The following is a 7,313-nucleotide window of genomic DNA, read 5'->3' on the forward strand; positions in this document are numbered from 1 at the left end:
TATCACACATAGATTCCCTGTCCTGCAAAGGTTTGTGGACAACTCACCATACTATTGGACACTCTTCCTACTCACAAGGGTCTCAAAGGTTGCTGGAATACACCTTTCAACAGTCTAAACATTCCCTTCATCGGGTAATATTTAGACACAAGGTGCTCCCTGGAGTGGATATCACACAAAGATTCCGTGTCCTGCACATATCATCAAAGGTTTGTGGACAACTCACCATACTATTGGACACTCTTCCTACTCAAGAGGATCTCAAGGGTGGCTGGAATACACCTTTCAACAGTCTAAACATTCCCTTCATCAGGTAATATTTAGACACAAGGTGCTCCCTGGATTCTCCATAGATTCTCTGTCCTGCACATAGGTTTGTGGACAACTCACCATACTATTGGACATTCTTCCTACTCACGAGGGTCTCAAGGGTGGCTGGAATACACCTTTCAAGAGTAAACATCCCCTTCATCGGGTAATATTTAGACACAAGGTGCTCCCTGGAGTGGATATCACACATAGATTCCCTGTCCTGAACATATCATCAAAGGTTTGTGGACAACTCACCATACTATTGGACATTCTTCCTACTCACAAGGGTCTCAAGGGTGGCTGGAATACACCTTTCAAGAGTCTAAACATTCCCTTCATTAGGTAATATTTAGACACAAGGTGCTCCCTGGAGTTGATATCACAGATCGATTCTCTGTCCTGCACATAGGTTTGTGGACAACTCACCATACTATTGGGCAGCACAGTGGCTAAATGGTACTAGCAGTACTAGCGTTGTTGGTTCAAATCCCAACCACTGCACCACCTGCCTGGAGTTTGTATGTTCTGTCTGTGTGGGTTTCCTCCGGGTACTCTCGTTTCCTCTTACACTCCAAAGACATGCTGGGAGGTTAATTGGCTCCTGTCTAAATTGTCCCTAGTATGTGTATGTATGAATGTGAGTTAGGGACCTTAGATTGTACACCCCTTGAGGGTTAGGGACTGATGTGAATGTACAATATATATGTAAAGTGCTGCGTAAATTGATGGCGCTATATAAGTACCTGAAATAAATAAATACAAGTCAAAATGAAACATCCTTGAAGAGTTGTTCAAGTGGATTGCTTCAAAAAAGTCTATTCACCCTGAGGTCATCACAGAGGACAAGGGGGCGCTCTTTACATCTGGAGGAAAAGAAATTTAATCTCCAAACACGGAAAGGTTTCTTCACAGTAAGAGCTGTGAGAATGTGGAATAGACTCCCTCAAGAGTTGGTTGTGGCCAGCTCAGTGGATTGCTGTAGGAAAGTCCTGGATTCTTTCTTGGATACACAGAATATAAATGGATATAACATTTATAGGTGACGTTGATCCAGGGAATATCCTTTTGCCTCTCGGGGGATCAGGAAGGAAATTTTTTCCCTGCAGGAGCAAATTGGATCGTGCTTTGCTGGGTTTTTTTTTGCCTTCCTCTGGATCAACTGTGGGTGTAGGATTGTAACTTTTTTTTTCTTCTATGGCTGAACTGGATGGACTTTTGTCTTTTTTCTGCCAGACCATCTATGTAACTATGTTTCCAAAAGAGAAAGAAAAAACTCAATTGTATTCTTCTGAAAACTTTTTATTTGGACTTTTTTCATTATTTGATTTTTATACTTTTATATATTTCTTTTAAAAAAAAAAGTGCAAATAAAGAGTATTCAGAAGAATACTCTTTATTTGGACTTTTTTCATTAATTGATTTTTATAATTTTATATATTTTTTTTTAAAGTCCAAATAAAAAATATTCAGAAGAATATTCTTTATTTGGACTTTTTTCAATATTTGATTTTTATAATTTTATATATTTTTTTTAAGTCCAAATAAAAAGTATTCAGAAGAATATTCTTTATTTGGACTTTTTTCATTATTTGATTTTTATAATTTTATATGTATTTTTTAAAAAGTTCAAATAAAGAGTATTCTTCTGAATACTCTTTACTTGGACTTTTTTCATTATTTTAAAAATAAACCCTGGCAGTGTTAAATGGTTTATCCCAACCCCTGTAACTGTTGCTTCTGCTGGACAGCTTGGTCTGTTAAAGGAAGTGGAAAAATAACATCTGCTGGTAGGATCAACAAATAATAAATCTATGTTATGGGGGAAAGGGGGGACAAAAAATATGTCTTAATGCCATTGTTACACTATATTTTATGTCACTTTTGCTCGTGGTACTGTTTTTTAATTATATCATTTATTTCCTTTTCATTATTATTTTCATAACAAAAAACACAAAGAATTATTGCAATAAGATATAGTTAGCTGTCCCATCTAACATAAAAGTTCTGCCTAAAACAGTATCCATAAAAGACTAAAAAAAAATATTGATGCAACATTAGGAGGCATAAAGAGACAACTATAATGAACGAACAAAAACCTAGTTAGCTAATTACACACTTTGAATGCAACAATAAAAAGGTAATAATGGAAAGCTCGCCATGTTAAGTTCTGAACACTACAAAGAATAAACTGCTACACTTAATTTGCGCCATCCCAAAGTACCCTGTAACTTTTACATATTGTACCGTGTGCCAAACAAAAGGCCCAAGGGGTGAATCCGGCCCGCCAGGCCATTTCATGTGGCCCTTGCTCCTCTACTGGAGCTGCTGCACCCCCCCATCCCCATCCCCACAGGACAGAATTCCTCCTACAGATCCTGTGTTTCGACCTGCAGCCATCTGATGACATCTGCTGTAAGGGAGGATGGGGGACTCTTGAATTCTGGTGGTGGGGAGGTTTCTTGGCATCTGATGTAAGGGGAATGGGTGAGGTGCTCTTGACATCTGATGGTGGGGAGGTCTCTTGACATCTGATGTAAGCGAGGGTGGGGGACTCTTGAATTCTGATGGTGGGGAGGTCTCTTGACATCTGATGTAAGGGAGGGTGGGGTGCTCTTGACTTCTGATGGTAGGGAGGTCTCTTGACATCTGATGTAAGGGAGGGTGGGGTGCTCTTGACTTCTGATGGTGGGGAGGTCTCTTGACATCCGATGTAAGGGAGGGTGGGGTGCTCTTGACTTCTGATGGTGTGGGGTCTCTTGATATCTGATGTAAGGGGGGGTGGGGGACTCTTGACTTCTGATGGTGGGGAGGTCTCTTGACATCTGATGTAAAGGAGGGTGGAGGACTCTTGACTTCTGGTGGTGGGGAGGTCTCTTGACATCTGATGTAAGGGGGGTGGGGTACCCTTTACTACTGATGGTGGGGAGGTCTTTTAACATCTGATGTAAGGGGGGGTCTCTTGACATCTGATGTAAGGGTGGTGGGGTACTCTTTACTACTGATGGTGGGGAGGTCTCTTAACACCTGATGTAAGGGGGGGTGGGGTGCTCTTGACATCTGATGTAAGGGGGGGTGGGGGACTCTTGACTTCTGGTGGTGGGGAGGTCTCTTGACATTGAATGTACAGTAAGGGAGGGTGGGGGACTCTTGACTTCTGATGGTGGGGAGGTCTCTTAACATGTGATGTAAGGGTCTGGAGGAGGAGCAGAGGAGAGCTGGAGTCAACTGCTGGAATCTGCAACATGTTGAGACCAGTGGATTCAGAGAAGAGGGCTGCACAGAGAGAAGCAGGATCTGTAGGAGGATTTCTGTCCTCCTCTTTGCTGTCAACTGCTCATGTAGTTAAAAAGTATGACAAATTTTATTGCATCATAATATCTTAAAAAACACATTCAGACCTATTGTAGGTCATAAAATCAGTACCGCTACAGTACATCAAATTTCAACTGCAATTAATTCCCTGTAGTTCCATAAAAGTACAATACGCAGCAGTTACTTATTATTATTATACAGGATTATTACAGCACGATGATCCTCATCAGTCATTGAGTTTCCCATTATTGCTTCATCAGGACAGAAGAGGAAAGATTTCAGTGGTAACTTATTATTATTATACAGGATTTATGGCGCCAACAGTTTGCTCAGCGCTGTACAATATAACGGGAGACAATACAGCAAAAATACAAGAAGGTTAGGAGGGCCCTGATCCTGGGCGCTTACAATCTAATAACATGTGACACATATGCAGAAAGCTCCCTGGGTGGGCACCGAGCAGAATGCCAGAAGGCCAAACCGACCAGGATCATTCTCAAAATATTAGGTGAAGGGCATTAGACAATTACATAGTTACGTAGTTTGTCTGGCTGAAAAAAGACAAAAGTCCATCTAGTTCAACCATTAAAAAAAAGAAAAGAAAAAAAAAGTTATAATCCTACACCCACAGTTGATCCAGAGGAAGGCAAAAAAAACCAGCAAAGCACGATCCAATTTGCTCCTGCGGGGGAAAAAAATTAATTCCTGATCCCCTGAGAGGCAATCGGATATTACCTGGATCAACAATGATGTCCTCAATATGATAACCTCTCAGATATTGTATATTATTTATTTCAGGTACTTATATAGCAACATCAATCTACTCAACACTTTACATATATATTGTACATTCACATCAGTCCCTAACCCTCAAGAGGTGTACAATCTAAGGTCCCTAACTCACATTCATACATACACATACTAGGGACAATTTAGACAGGAGCCAATACACCTACCAGCATGTCTGGAGTGTGGGAGAAAACCCACGCAGGCACAGGGAGAACATGCAAACACCAGGCAGGTGGCGCTGTGGTATTTGAACCAACGGTCCTAGTACTGCCAGGCGGAAGTGTTAACCATTTAGCCACTGTGCTGCCCGTATACATGTCTATGTCAGGTTTATATTTCTTCCAGAATATTGCTGACCCAAATATATATTGTCTTGAGAATCTCAGGCATGCATCTTTATGCATCTGCAGTATAGTTGGGCATTCCTTTATTAAACCTATTCAATCCGGTAACTCAAAAACTTAGAGGGTTCCACCAGATAATGCACAGTCAATTGTCATTAACTTCTCTTAAGAGGCAAGGCACCTCCCAAGGTTCAAGGTATTAATATGCTGGACAGCTTGTCCCGGTGCAGTGCCACTTAGCAAACATGAACCCCCAGAGCTCCGAGTCATAAATTGTGTAATATTTTGCCAGAATTTCTCTACTATTGGGCACTGAAATAAATCAGTTTTTCCAAAAAGACATTTAGGACAGGTAGATAGCCACACTGATGACTTTCTCAAATTGTCACTTGTTATTGCTTACTAACCTTCCTGATTTTTTTTAAACCCCTTCCAATCCTTCTACTTTTAATTTCACAAATACTTTACTTGAGAAGAGGTATAGATACATTGGGCCCAAAGGTCAAAGAGTATATACAGTCATTGGTAACAAGTAATTACAGTCATTGGTAACATCCATTTGCAAAAATAACACTCATCTTAGTGAAAGCATGGGAAGTCCATTGGTTTTCAAAAGCTCAACAAGGTATATATATACCTATATAACAGGAATGGACGTTTTATCTCTATGGCCAGGATTTCAAAGGTTATTGAGAAAGTCAAAACCAGGTCATAACCACAGAAAAAGCTAAGGAAGGAGTGGTTCACAAATAGAGAGAAGAAGAATACGTAACCTCATTGGCAGATGGGTGCATCTAAAAGGCTGACTGCCAGGCGGAACTGTTAACCATCTAGCCACTGTGCTGCCCGTATACCTGTATATGTCAGGTTTATATTTCTTCCAGAATATTGCTGACCCAAATATATATTGTCTTGAGAATCTCAGGCATGCATCTTTATGCATCTGCAGTATAGTTGGGTATGCCTTTATTAAACCTATTCAATCTGGTAACTCAAAACCTCAGAGGGTTCCACCAGATAATGCACGTCAATTCCCAAGGTTCAAGGTATTAATATGCTGGACAGCTTGTCCCGGTGCAGTACCACTTAGCAAACATGAACCCCCAGAGCTCCAGGTCATAAATTGTGTAATATGTTGCCAGAATGTCTCTACTATTGGGCACTGAAATAAATCAGTTTTTCCAAGAAGACATTTAGGACAGGTAGACATCCACACTGATGACTTTCTCAAATTGTCACTTGCTATTGCTTACTAACCTTCCTGCTTTTTTAAACCCCCCCCCCAATCCTTGTACTTTTAATTCCACAAATACTTTGTTTGAGAAGAGATATGGATACATTTGGCCCAAAGGCCAAAGAGTATATTCCGGTGAAGTAATTACAGTCATTGGTAACATCCATTTGCAAAAACAACACCCATCCTAATGAAAGCATGGGAAGTTCATTGGTTTTCAAAGAGATCAACAAGGTTCATATATATATATACCTATATAACAGGAATGGACATTTTATCTCTATGGCCAGGATTTCAAAGGCCATTGAGAAAGTCAAAACCAGGTCATAACCACAGAAAATGTGTGTTGAGCTGAGTCTTGAAAAAAGTGAGAGAGGGTGGAAAGAAGCCCAAAAGCTAAGGAAGGAGTGGTTCACAAAATGGAGAGAAGAAGAATACGTAACCTCATTGGCAGATGGGTGGATCTAAAAGGCTGACAGTCTAGCTGGCAGCCTTGGTTAGAACTAATGCCTTGACCAATCCTTGTACTTTTATGTCATTCATCCTTGTGTGGGATGGCAAGGAGGACCTGATGTGATAGTAGATCAGTTCATGCCTCACTCCATAAAAGTGTCTTATTAAGGAAGTATGTTATATTTGTACATCAAGTTGTCCTCAGAGAAGTCTTGATAATTAGTATAGTACTGGAGACTAGTTAGCACAAATATTGTATACCATGAAAATAGAGGATCTACGAAGCTCATGGTTGAGGAACTTTGAGTTTGTAGCAGATGGAAAGAACTGGGTCAGTAGATGTAAAATATTGTCAATGGAACAAGTACTGTACATAACAAATATCTAAAGATATGTTAGTCGGTTAACATCCACTTACCTGCCTCCCTATGAATATGTCCAGTATTGTCCTCCCAGTAGTCACAGATGAATGACAGACATTGCAGGTAAGTGGTCTCTTTTATAAAGGAGGTTGTCCCATCTGATGACCTATCACAGACACCGTTCAGGGAGGAAATGGCATTCTCCTCATATAATAAAACATTGCAACTATAAGTATGATCTATCACACTACATAACTGTCTAATTCAGATGAGCAACATAGCACAGTATACCGGAATGTCAGGTATGAAGGCTGCTTAATAAGAAACAATTATGATTTCCCTATTCAATGAAGCAATAACTGGCTTTGACAGTGAATCAATCATTACGCTATTCACTCTTAAATTGCTATTATTTTTCTGTTGTTTTCAATTGCTTTTATTTACTTTCGAATTGTTAGATAAACAGTTTACTGTTGGCTTGCTCATAGGCCATCAGTTTTGGTGGAG

This window comes from Staurois parvus, unplaced genomic scaffold (genome assembly GCF_062004578.1).
Source record: "Staurois parvus isolate SC_StPar_1 unplaced genomic scaffold, SC_StPar_1.0 ptg001221l, whole genome shotgun sequence".
Lineage (NCBI taxonomy): Eukaryota > Metazoa > Chordata > Amphibia > Anura > Ranidae > Staurois > Staurois parvus.